Raw genomic sequence first — 12,534 nt, forward strand, 5'->3', positions numbered from 1 at the left:
CATGCACAACAAAAAATACACAAAAAGCAACGGAAAATAAGCTCAAAATCAAACTGATTAAATCATTAACTGCATCTGTAATTAAACTTCAAATACAACTTTCACATGCCTTAATTCAAGCTTGCTCCCGGCGGAACTAAGCCAATGATGTTGATAGAAGAAATCATTTAGAATAATACATATTTTTGAAATGATCAAAAACACTTCCTTGTTTAGAAGGAATCATTCTCTAATTACATATGTACTTCAATTACCAAACCTTTAAATACCTCAAACGTATAACCATAACACAGGTGTTTGTACGGATGTAAGTATACCTGTATGATACGTATTTTGCATTAAATAGTAAGTATATATTATATGTGCTAGTCTGTATTAATAATTGAAAATTGTAAGATTTGGTAGTTCAAAAATTCAAATCAAAACATCAATTTTCAAACATGTATGAACCAGAGACGTATAATACATATGTCTCTGTATGGACCAAAAACTATCATACAGAGATAAACCAATGTAATATATTAAATTACACAGGTACATGTACACTATTTATTGTACAATGCTTTTTTGTGATATTTTTACTTATTGTGTCTGTTTGTTATGTTCACACATTGTTGTCAATACAATGGACTTTGATGGGACTGTCATACAAGTGAGAGGTTTTAGGTAGCTTTAAAATCATGTTTAATTAACCATTTTCTACACAAGAAAATGCCGGTTCCAAGTCAGGAATAGTACAGTTGTTATCCATTCGTTTGATCTGTTTTAGCTTTTGACTTTGCCATTGGATTAGGAAGTTTCTGTTTTGAATTTTTCTCCGGAGTTCAGTATTTTTGTGATTTTACTTTTTATACATATAGTGATTAAGATTATAACACAAGATTGACTGCTGTATCCCTATTTTAGTTTTGTTCACACATCGTTGGCAATATAATTGAATTGTATGCGACTGTCATAGAAGTGGGAGGTTAGAAAACTATAAAACCAGGTTTAATACACCATTTTCTACATAAGGAGATGCCAGTCAGGAATATGACAGTTTTTTTGCATTCGTTTGATGTGTTTTTGAGCAATTGGTTATGCCATTTGATTAGATTTTGAAATTTTACCGGAGTTCGGTGATTTTGTTATTTTGCTTTTAAATCATGATTTTTCCCCCAAATCTCACAAATATTCAGTATGAAAATGAATATATTGCCCCAACGAGATGCTGGATGTAAAAACGAACAAAAAATTAATTAATTTTGCCACGCAAAAAAAAACCCACTTCAGGTGAAAATGAATATCCATTCAGAACATCCCCCAAAGATTATATACAAACATTTTCAGTCATACTTATTGGAATTTTTAAAGGAGAATTCAAAATGGTTTCCGTTATTTTTTAGCAATGCTAAAGAGACGTCCATTTTCACTGAACAACTAAACATTTTTATATAGGGGCCAGTTGAGTCCCACGGGTGCGTGATTTTCTCGCTGCGTTGAAGACAGATGTTGGCTGCTCTTTGGTCGGGTTGATGTCTCTTTGACATATTCCCCATTTCCATTCTCAATTTTAAACCTGTGGCTGAGGTCATGGTTTTTTGTTGTTCTCATGACAAAAATTGTTCTCACTTTACTACATGTATGATACTAAACACTATTTTGTAATTTGAATTAAATTATGATAAATTAATTGACAAAGCCAATTAAAAGTTAAAATGTAAAATTACAATTAAGAAAGTTTACACACAATTTCGAATTAAATGATTCGAATTCAATTCGAATTAAATGTACGTGTGAACGAGGCATGAAAATAATAGAAAACTTTGTTGATATTTAGAACAAGTTGCTTTAAAAAAAAATATCAATACGTGAACCTTAGAACTTTTTTTAAAGCTAATTCTTCTTTCAACTAAATTGTAAATTATATCTCAGTGTTTTCATTATCATGTGTGTGGAGAATATTATTTTCTTTTTATTGTAAATCAGGACAATTTGGGTATGTTGAGAGTGGTGTTAAATATAAAGTGAGGATATAAATAATGTTTTTATTTCGATATTAATTTTTACCAACGTGAAAGGTCAAACTACTACCAATGGACGACACTTCTATGGTTTTTATTGGTAGAGGTAATATTTTACCTAATTCCCTCAGTCATTTTATTTACTTTTCTGGCAAAGACATATTAAATAGATATAGGAAGATGTGGTATGAGTGTCAATGAGACAACTCTCCATCCAAGTAACAATTTATAAAAGTAAACCATTATAGGTCAAGGTACGGCTTTTTACACAGAGCCTTGACTCACACCGAACAGCAAGCTAAAAAGGGCCCGAGGAAAGCTAACGGTCTAATCTATCTAAAACCAGATAAAAACGAGAAACGAGAAACACGTATGAACTACATAAACAGACGACAACTACTGTACATCAGATTCCTGACTAAGGACAGGTGCAAACATTTGCAGCGGGATTAAACGTTGTTGTACGATTATTTTGTTTCATAGAATGTGGAATGTTTATTCCTACCAATAAGACAAAATTTAAGCTTCTTGCTAATCATTTGTTTTGTGCATGCCGTAAAACCCTGTTCCACATTAGAAATGGGTTTGGATCCAACTGATACAATCAATTTGCTGCTTATACATGTATATATATAGTTAATATACCTGTCCTAAATCAGGAGCCTGTTTTTTTGTTGTTGTTTGTTTTTGCATTTTATCGTGTCTGATTTTCGTTGTTTAGTACAAAACATTGCCATTCATTTGATGAAAATATGTGTATTATGGTGAAAATATACCACCCATGGGCGCTCTTATAACTTGTTTGTCATGATAACTGTCCATTAAACCGAAATTCATTGTTTCTTAGAAATAATTTAACAAATGCAGTTAAACCTTTTTTGTTGGTAATCTTTAAGGGATATTCTTGGGTATCAATTAATTCTACTACATTGATAACTGTTTCTTTTAAGTTAACAATAATCATATTTGTGCATCATAGGCAATAAGAATGCAATTCCATTTTTATCTTGTGTGACTATTTCATTAATGAAATCTGTTGTATCTAGATTTAAAAAGTTATGCCTCTTCAATAATGGTTTTATATTAGGTCAATTAATTTCTCAATTTCGATCCATCACGTGGGAGAGTTACACCTATTGATGATCGGTCGTAAGAAACCTTAATTAATGTACATTGTATCATACTAGTTGACCAGGTCGCAATGCATCATTAATTATTTCTAAATTAATTTTATGAATTTTTGGAAGACTGAAGTACATGTGTCCATGTTTTGAATCATTATAAAAAAATTATACGTATGGAAAAAGCTGTTTCGTTTTTTTCTATAAAGATTTTTATATTACTATATATATATTTTATTATCATATAGCAAATAAGTGAGTTAACGATCAGTGTAAAGTTCTTTATTGCCATGCTTTTAATATATGGAATACCCCGTATGGAGGTGCTCTTAATTGCAGGAAGCTAATACAGATAAGAAGAACAAATGTTCCGAATGAACAAAAAGAGAGTTTCCGGATATTTCTCCATAGACCATATTTCTAACTAATAAATATGCGTGAACCCTCAGGGGTCACGCAAACAACACCTGGTTAAATTTAACGAAACCGCGTCTACTCTCAATTCTATTATATTTGATGACTTAACAACAGTAGTATACCGCTGTTCGAAAGTAATAAATCGATTGAGAGAAAACAATCCGGGTTACAAACTAAACCGGAGGTAAACAATATTAATAATTGTCATGCGTAGTGTCTTATTCACCACAATGGCCGATTTTTTCGTCACAAACCCATCTTCATCCAAATCGGTTTCCGATGGCCAAAATATTTCATTAGCCGTTTCTTAAATTAACTCGAGTTGCTAATCACTTGTATCACATGCATCTGTATTGTACTGACCGCATTTTGAAAATTTATTTTGAAGATTATCATTGAATTACACATTGACTGTCCTTATCTTGACTTGGTACAGGAACTTTGGAGAAATGTTTGAATGAAACCGATTTCCTAACACATCAAGAGACCTTCCTTTCCTGTTTAATAACCTTTTTCAATCTCGCATTACTCATGCAACTTGTGTTGAATAAGATTGTTCAATTCATATTACATAATCTTTCAAGAAAATTAATACAAAATATTTATTTTTACAGATTGTTTGAAATCCGTTTATGGGAAATTGTATAAGGAAATGTCGTCATTATGACAATGATTCTATATATGCTGTGTCTGACATTTTTGATCGTGAACAGATCAGCAATGATTCAAGTTATACAGAAAGTACTATAAGAAGTGGACAGTCTGTAGGGCAACCTCCGTCAGTACTGTCGTTTAAAAACGAAAATGAGAACGCTACTGTATATATTGACAGTGACGTGTGTTTGATATGCTTAGAACAATATGACGACGGAGAACACAAGCCGGTCATTTTGCCTTGCGGACACATACTTTGTACTGCATGTGTCAGAATTATGGCACACAAACGTAGATATAAGTCCATTAAATGTCCTGTTGATAGGGAAAAGCACAATATCAGACAGACAAGTATACCAGGTATTAAGGCTATACTATAAAAGAAAGAAAATGCGAGTGTATTTTAATGTTTTAAGTCTAAATAAAAGTTAATGTTGAAAATAATAAAAATCATTACACTTAGTGTAAACAAGCAATAAATTATATTTACGATCGTTGTTACTAAATATAAAGCAACAGATTTACTCGTAAACCTATTTATAGAATAGAAACAATTCGCCTAAGTGAATCGGATAAACTCCGAATGTAGCAAATAAGAGTTTATCGACATTTTAAGCGTATCAAAATGCACGTCTACAGTACAAAATTATTAGCCTGGTAACTTTGATGAGTTTTTAGGAAGGACAGAACTTTTCTGTCAGTTTTACAACAAACTGAATTTCGTGAGGTTGTCGTATTCAAATTAGAGAACAATTAAAATTCAAAGAGAAAGAGAAAAAAAAACAATACAGTATGGCCGTTACTGAAGCGAAAACATAATTTAAATGTTTCTAAAAGATTAATATATCTCCAATTCGTACTTGCTTTTGGTGTACGAAATTATGCTGGAAAATGCACCAGTTCGAGGTAAGATAGATGAAATTGTGAGGCCAAATCAGAGGAGAATCGCTCCAGTATCAGAATCTTAAGAGGAATTTAATCGATCCGAGATGAATTAAAATGATTATATTATTGTATATTTTCAGAAGAAAGCGATGAAACTTATTCAGCTACAACTACATCGGCAGTAAATAATTTTCAAATACCGAGGATTAACCAGATGAACGACTTACATCCCCAATTACAACATTTAAGGCTGACAAATAACATAGATCCAATCCCGGACTACACTCCACCCTCGACGCCATAAACATGAATTCTGCAGGGTTAATTGATTCATGATTATTGTGAACCAAGAATAGAAGAGTCTGTCGTCTCTGTGATATTGTAGACGAACATCGTTACATTATGAATTGTAGAACATTAGAAGGACATGGAAAATGAGATGTCATATTACTTAACATTGTATCATATGTGTAGTTTTCTGCTATTTATCATTGTGTTACATTTTTAATATTATCAGATTATTACATGGCATTTTTCATATCGCATGTATTATCAGCCCTAGGTTCAATATCAGCCCAAGAGCCGCACGGCTCGAGGGCTGATATTGACCGAGGGCTGATAATACATGTGATATGAAAAATGACATGTTATGATCTTTTTATCATATGCTTCAACAGTACAGAAAAATAACAGATTCATATATTGATCCTTTTACGTGGTTCCCGAAGTTTAAAGAGTAAAAAAGTTCACGGCCGTCGGGCCTAAAATTTGATACATTAAATATACAACCTTTCTATCATATGCCTCAGAGAGAGAGAAAAAAACCATTTTAATATGGACGAATCGGCAAAAAAATAATTCAACAATATACCTAATGATCATTGTTTGGAAAAGTCAACTTTTTAAAGAAACTTTCTAAATTATGTTTCAGAAAAACTTAAAAAATGCATTTATTAAATAATTTGTTCGTTTTTTTTTTATTTTTATTTTTTTATTATTTTAAACAATATACTTTCCAGTATTCAACTAATTGTTTTGTACACTACTTTGTAATGTTTTTCACTGAAAACGTAGCATTGAGGTGTATTTTCCGGAATTGGCCGAGTATTACCGGAATGCCATGTGATAACGTTACGGAAAGGCATGTGATAACAATCGAAGCATGTGATAAACTTTTCATATCAGCCCGCTAAGTACCAATTCGAAAAATATGGAATTTACGTCAATTTAATGCTATTATCATACGGTAAAATTTATATGTTATTTAGTCTAAGTATATGATAAATATTTTGATTCAGCTACAGCATGAATTTTGTTTGTTGGCAAATTAACTTATATGTTTATTATGGGTCAGCATAAGAAAGTAATGAAAATGTTATCATTATCTCTTTTGCCGAGAAAAATACTACAGTTCCACCTGTAGGGATCACACTGTTGGAAAGCAATAAATGTGAAAAGCAAAATATGTGGTATGATTGCCAGTGAGAAAAATCTCCAACAAAAACCATAATTATGATATAAAACGTAACAACAACTAAATATCACTGTACGGTGTACAACAATGAATAAAACTCATAAGTAAGATATAAAATTTATATCACAAAAATATTGAACTCCTAAGAATATCCAAAAAGGAACGTCCTTAATCAAATGGCAAAATCAAACGCTCAAACGAAAGGATAACAACAGTCTTTTTCCGGACTTGGTTCGTGCATTTTCTTAAGTAGAAAATGGTGGATTAAACCTGGTTTTAAAGCTAGCTAAACCTCTCACTTGCATGACGGTCGCATCACATTCCATTATATTGACAACGAGGTGTGAACAAAACAAACAGACATGATCGGTAAAAATGTTAAAAATAGGGGTACAAGTCAAAACGGCATCTGATAATATTTGAAATGATATATATAAATAACTATTGATTAGTATAAATGATCTTTCTAGGTGGGATTTGTTTTATTCATTACATCGTAAAAATCATCACGTTATTTTAAAGCAGTTAATATACATAACGTAACGGTACCAAAATTGCACCAAGTACCCAAATTGCGTCTATTTAGCAAAAATAGCAGCGGAAATCAAGATTTCGTGGAGACTAAACAATTTGTATTTTTATCACTTGATGCTATATAAAGGCAACAGTAGTATACCGCTGTTTAAAACTCGTAAATCTATGGACAAAAAACAAAATCGGGGTAACAAACCAAAACTGAGGGAAAGGCATTAAATATAAGAGGAGAACAACGACACAACATTAAAATGTAACACACACAGAAACGGACTAAGCATTAGACACAATCCGATGAGAATAACAAATATAACATCAAAAGCAAATACATGAATTTGGGATAGAAAAGTACCGTGACACGTCTTATAGTAATGTGAATTCACACTAAAATATAAGAGAAAACAGAACGGCACAACGGAAACACAACGTAAAAATGTTACACACAGAAACGAATTATAATATAACAATGGCCATTTTCCTGACTTGGTACAGGACATTTTTAAAGAAAAAAATGGTGGGTTGAACCTGGTTTTGTGGCATGCCAAACCTCGCACTTTAATGGCAATGTTAAATATAACATTAAAATGACAACATAATATTACAGGACTACAACACAAATAATGCACGTATTTCAACACAGGTAAAATATTTAGATACACACAAAACGTTCACAGTATTTATCAACAGATGAAGTGTTTACTGATAAAGCAAAATGAACGGAAACGTCGCCATGCGACGTCATCAAGACGTCATTTTTTTAAATTAGCAAATACAATATGTTACAAGTATCCATTTTTTTAAAAATGAAGAGTAAACATGGACTAATATCCAATTGTTCAAAATATTTGAAGAAATTAAACACAAGCTCTGTTATTCGACTTTTGACGACCCGAATTTAAGCATCGATGCAATTTGGGTACTCCTCATTACAGAATCATTGATGGTTTGGAGGTCAGTTCAGAACAATTTTTCTTTGATTCCATATGGATTCAAAATTAAATTGGTGAAACCATATAGTAAATAATGATTCATCTACAAAATAAACACATAATGAAAACTTTTGTCTGAAGCATAAATAAACGTAGGTTAAAAAACTGTCAAAATAGGTGCAATTTTGTACCCTCATGTTAAGTTAATTGGTTGAAGTTTTCCAAACAATCTATGACTGATGTTTTGATTATTTTCTTTTGAATTAATTAAATATTAACTTTTACCAATTGAATAATTTATATGTTTGTTGTTTTAAATCTACACAGGTAGTTATTGATGTTTTCCTACAAACATTTAAATATAAAAACAATGAAGCCATAACCTAAGCTGTTATTAAATCATGAGAAAATTATAACCAATAAAAAAGGGAAACTATGAGCTCCCCTCATTACTATCACAATGTCAGACGACAGCTGTATTAAGTGTACCAAAGTACAACTGCAGTTAGGCCAAGACAAGAGTCAATTAAATGTGAAAGATGTTCAGGCTGGCAGCACAGAATCTGTAATACGGGTGAAATACATATGTTACACGTCAACAAACGACAACAACCACTTAATTACAGGCTCCTGACTTGGGCCAGACACATACATAAAGAATATGGTGGGGTTAAACATGTTAGCGGGATCCCCATCCCCCTAATCTGTGACAGTGGTGTATAACATAACATAAGAACGAGCTATACAAATCAGTCGAAAAAGGCTTAACTCACTAGATGAATACAAATAGAAACACATTTAACAAAAACACAGAGTGGCCGTGGCCGGATACTTGTATATCATATTAACAACATAAGGCAATAAGTACAGATCTTAGAATACTTTAAGTTACTGTCAACTAGTTCAAAGTCACTAATAACTAATAAAAAAATCACGCATCCTAGACCAAGATTCTTACCAAGATTTCTGTATATGTTGATTGAGACCCACTGGAAAGAAATCCACCACTATTATTCTGTGTAACAGAATGTCATTACTGCGTCAACAGCATTGATTTCACTTTTATATATTTTTTTTTACCTCATTTGAATTTTAAAAGTGTGAGAATTAATTATTTTTTTGTCCGAAAATACCGTGTGTTGCACTTTTGTTTTTAAAACATGCTAAATGTTTATAATTATATTGATGTCTAAATATATATTCAAATATTTTGATGAATTGCATTTATTCAAACGTGTCAGACGTGTCAGAAAACATGCAAACATATAGAGTAAGCTGACAATAGTTCAAGTAAAACAGGGGTGGGTGTATACAAATAGATATAGGAAGATGTGGTATGAGTGCCAATGAGACAACACTCCATCCAAATAACAATTCATAAAAGTAAACCATTATAGGTCAGGGTACGGCCTTCAGCACGGAGCCTTAGCTTATACCGAACAACAAGCTATAAAGGGCCCCAAAATTACTAGTGTAAAACCATTCAAACGGGAAAACCAACGGTCTAATCTATATAAAAAAACGAGAATCGAGAAACACGTATAAATTACATAAACAAACGACAACTACTGTACATCAGATTCCTGACTTAGGACAGGTGCAAACATTTGCAGGAGGATTAAACGTTTTAATGGCACCAAACATCCCTTTTTACAACGTAAGATATTGCTACTACCACGAAAAATAGCGCTAAGTAAATATTTTATAAGGAAATTTCCTTAGAAACACTGAAATAAATATTTCAAATTATATATGAAAATTAAGATTGTTTCTTAAATTTTCACATTATGATAGAGAAATAATAAAAATATAACATGCATAGGCTTCGGAAGACACAGATTATAAAAAAAAAAACGTTTGCTTAGCGTTGTCCCATGTAACAAACTCGAAACATTAAACTCGAACAATTCTCGAAATGTTTACGCAACTCTTCAAAATTTTGCATGAATGTTCTATGACGTGATATATTTCAGTATTGGTTCAAATGGCCGTCTCCATATAAAATTTGCATAAAAATTCTGAAAAGAATATGAATAAATGACTGTCCTAGGGGAAATTTAGTTTGGAAACTTGAACATTTCAGTTAAAAAAGTAAAATTTTGACATATAATTTATTAAATTGTAAAGCACCATCGTTTAGTACTAAGTGTAAGCTCCAAAAATTCAAATTAATAAATAAATTGAACTATATGTTCAATTCAAATCAATAAATTTGCAATGTCTTGTGGAAATGTCCGAGTTAAACTTCCATGGCTTCACAGAACTTTTACGGCGAAAAACAGAGATTTGATTCCGTGAAGATTATATTTTGGCTTTGATTACTATACCAATAAAAAGTACTTTAAAAGTTGAAGTTGTATTAAGATTACAGGGTTATCTTTAAAACATAAGGATTAATGAAAATGTCTTGCAAGGTTGTCCGTTAACATTATTTGACGTCGCCACAAGCGTAATATGGGACGGCATGAACTGCATTCGCGAGTTCCTTTCTCCACCTAATGTAAATGTCGTACTTTTAACAAAACGAAATGATGCACATATTACAAACATACACATCTATAAGACGAACTGTTTTTTGGCCGTAAAACTTCAGTGTCATAACTATAACTATAAGCCATTTAATTGTCTTTGCTTGAATAAAATCACACTCGGGTTGTTTATATAATGCAGCAATATTCCCCCAAAAAACACATAATTACTAGGAGAAAAAAATAATATCTTATGTAAATTATTAAATCATATTGGATTGGAATCTCTCGGCATTTCTACTTGTGTTTTATACTTTGCATTTACCTAACAAGGAAAGCAGGAAAAACTTGATGGTGCATGCGCGTTTCTAATTTAACGTTATTTTTCTGTTACACTAAATGGTAGCAATATATGACATTGCGTTATATAACATCACAACATAGAAAAACACACGATAAAATATCTATTGGAAGGCTTAACTCAATCAAAAAACGTAACTTAACACACTTTGAACGAATAAGTTTGATCTGCGATACCTGAATGCAAATACATAGTTAATAACATTTTTAGGGATAACTATTTAAGGTATGTTAAAAAAAAGTTTGAGTATATGCAGTTATTTCTTTAAGGCTATGGTATTGATAAACATGCATGGGTTACACGAGTCGAACCCTCCGGGTCCACTTCGTTTTATTAACTCGGGCTACTTGGGTAAGCGAGCTAAACAGTTAAATCAAACAATAACTTACAAGTCGAGTAAACTCTTCAAACCCTTCAAAAAAATTAAAGAAATGTTTTAAACGATCAAATAATAACTTACAAGTCGAGTAAACTCTTCAAACCCTTCAAAAAAATAAAGAAATGTTTTAAACGATTATTAAAATATTAATTTTTACATCGCGATAACATTGAGGGCATTCTGATGTATTGCTTTAGTCTATATTTCCATTACGTAACTTTCGTTTTGGGTTTGTAACCGATCTATATAGATAAAGGAAGGTATAAATACGCGGACATTAAGGTTTATGTACCCTTCTGTAGCCATTTTTGTACGAATTTTTTAAACATCAATTGTATCAAAACTACAGATATAACGAATAATAGAGACAGGCCATTTTGAACATATACAAGGGGGAAACTTGATGCAAAGCATTATTATTTACTGTTGCATTGCATTTAATAGAAAAGGAGTACATTGTGTCTAATAAACCAAGATTTTTATAGAAAATCCACAGCCTTTAATACAGAGATTTTTGTTATAAAATTTGAAACATAGATTACTCACTTTCTTTTCTATGATGTGCTAGTGTTTGTTTTTTACAAAAAGTTCTAACCAACCTGTAAATTCCAAAATACCTCGTGCAGAGTAACTAAATTCGAGCGCACCCTAAAAGGTGTACTTGATTTGGTCCATATTTTTATTTGTTCTAACAAATAACTACATTAACAAACTTGTTTTAAGGAAATCAATGCTAGCACTGCATGTAATAATCCTATATCTATCGGTCATCAAATTGCCAAATATGATAGAACAAGGATAAAGGCTGTGGATTTTCTATAAAATTTCCATATGTTTAGCATTGAAGCAACACAAGGGTACATAATCCTTAACAAGTGCAAAATAAAATTCCTTATCGTTTGTCATAAATACATCTCTTCAATGAATACTGATAAAAATATTTATATTAATGCACACGTGCCGAAAAAATGTGTTAAGGTGTCAGACCACCAATTAAAAATCCCTATCTGTTCAACCAAATTTCACAGCTTTCTAAATATTTTACCTTAAGTTTAACTTCATAGAAACCAGGTATATCCTGAATTGTACATATATCAGCTTTCTACATGCCAACTTTCACCATACCTTTAAAGCCTTCTAACAAAATAACTGACCTTTGAACAGAGGCACTCCAAAAATAATCCTTGGTTTTCTGGAAATCTTAAATTAGTATACTATGGAGCGCATTAATCCTCAATTTTTAATGCAAACTCATAGACAAGTAAATTTTGGCTCAAAATGTTCTAGATATATTTCTCTTTCACCTAAA

The 12,534-nt window shown here is 31.7% G+C and overlaps 1 long non-coding RNA gene across 1 annotated transcript; it reads left to right on the forward strand.

The window, feature by feature from the left end:
* The first annotated feature begins 284 nt into the window (after positions 1–284).
* LOC143067482 (uncharacterized) lies at positions 285–6,388 on the forward strand. Its single transcript, XR_012975956.1, has 3 exons — positions 285–345; positions 4,156–4,555; positions 5,221–6,388. It is a non-coding gene; the product is annotated as an uncharacterized LOC143067482 (long non-coding RNA).
* The last annotated feature ends 6,146 nt before the right edge of the window (positions 6,389–12,534 follow it).

The sequence above is a fragment of the Mytilus galloprovincialis genome, chromosome 3, assembly GCF_965363235.1.
Source record: "Mytilus galloprovincialis chromosome 3, xbMytGall1.hap1.1, whole genome shotgun sequence".
Lineage (NCBI taxonomy): Eukaryota > Metazoa > Mollusca > Bivalvia > Mytilida > Mytilidae > Mytilus > Mytilus galloprovincialis.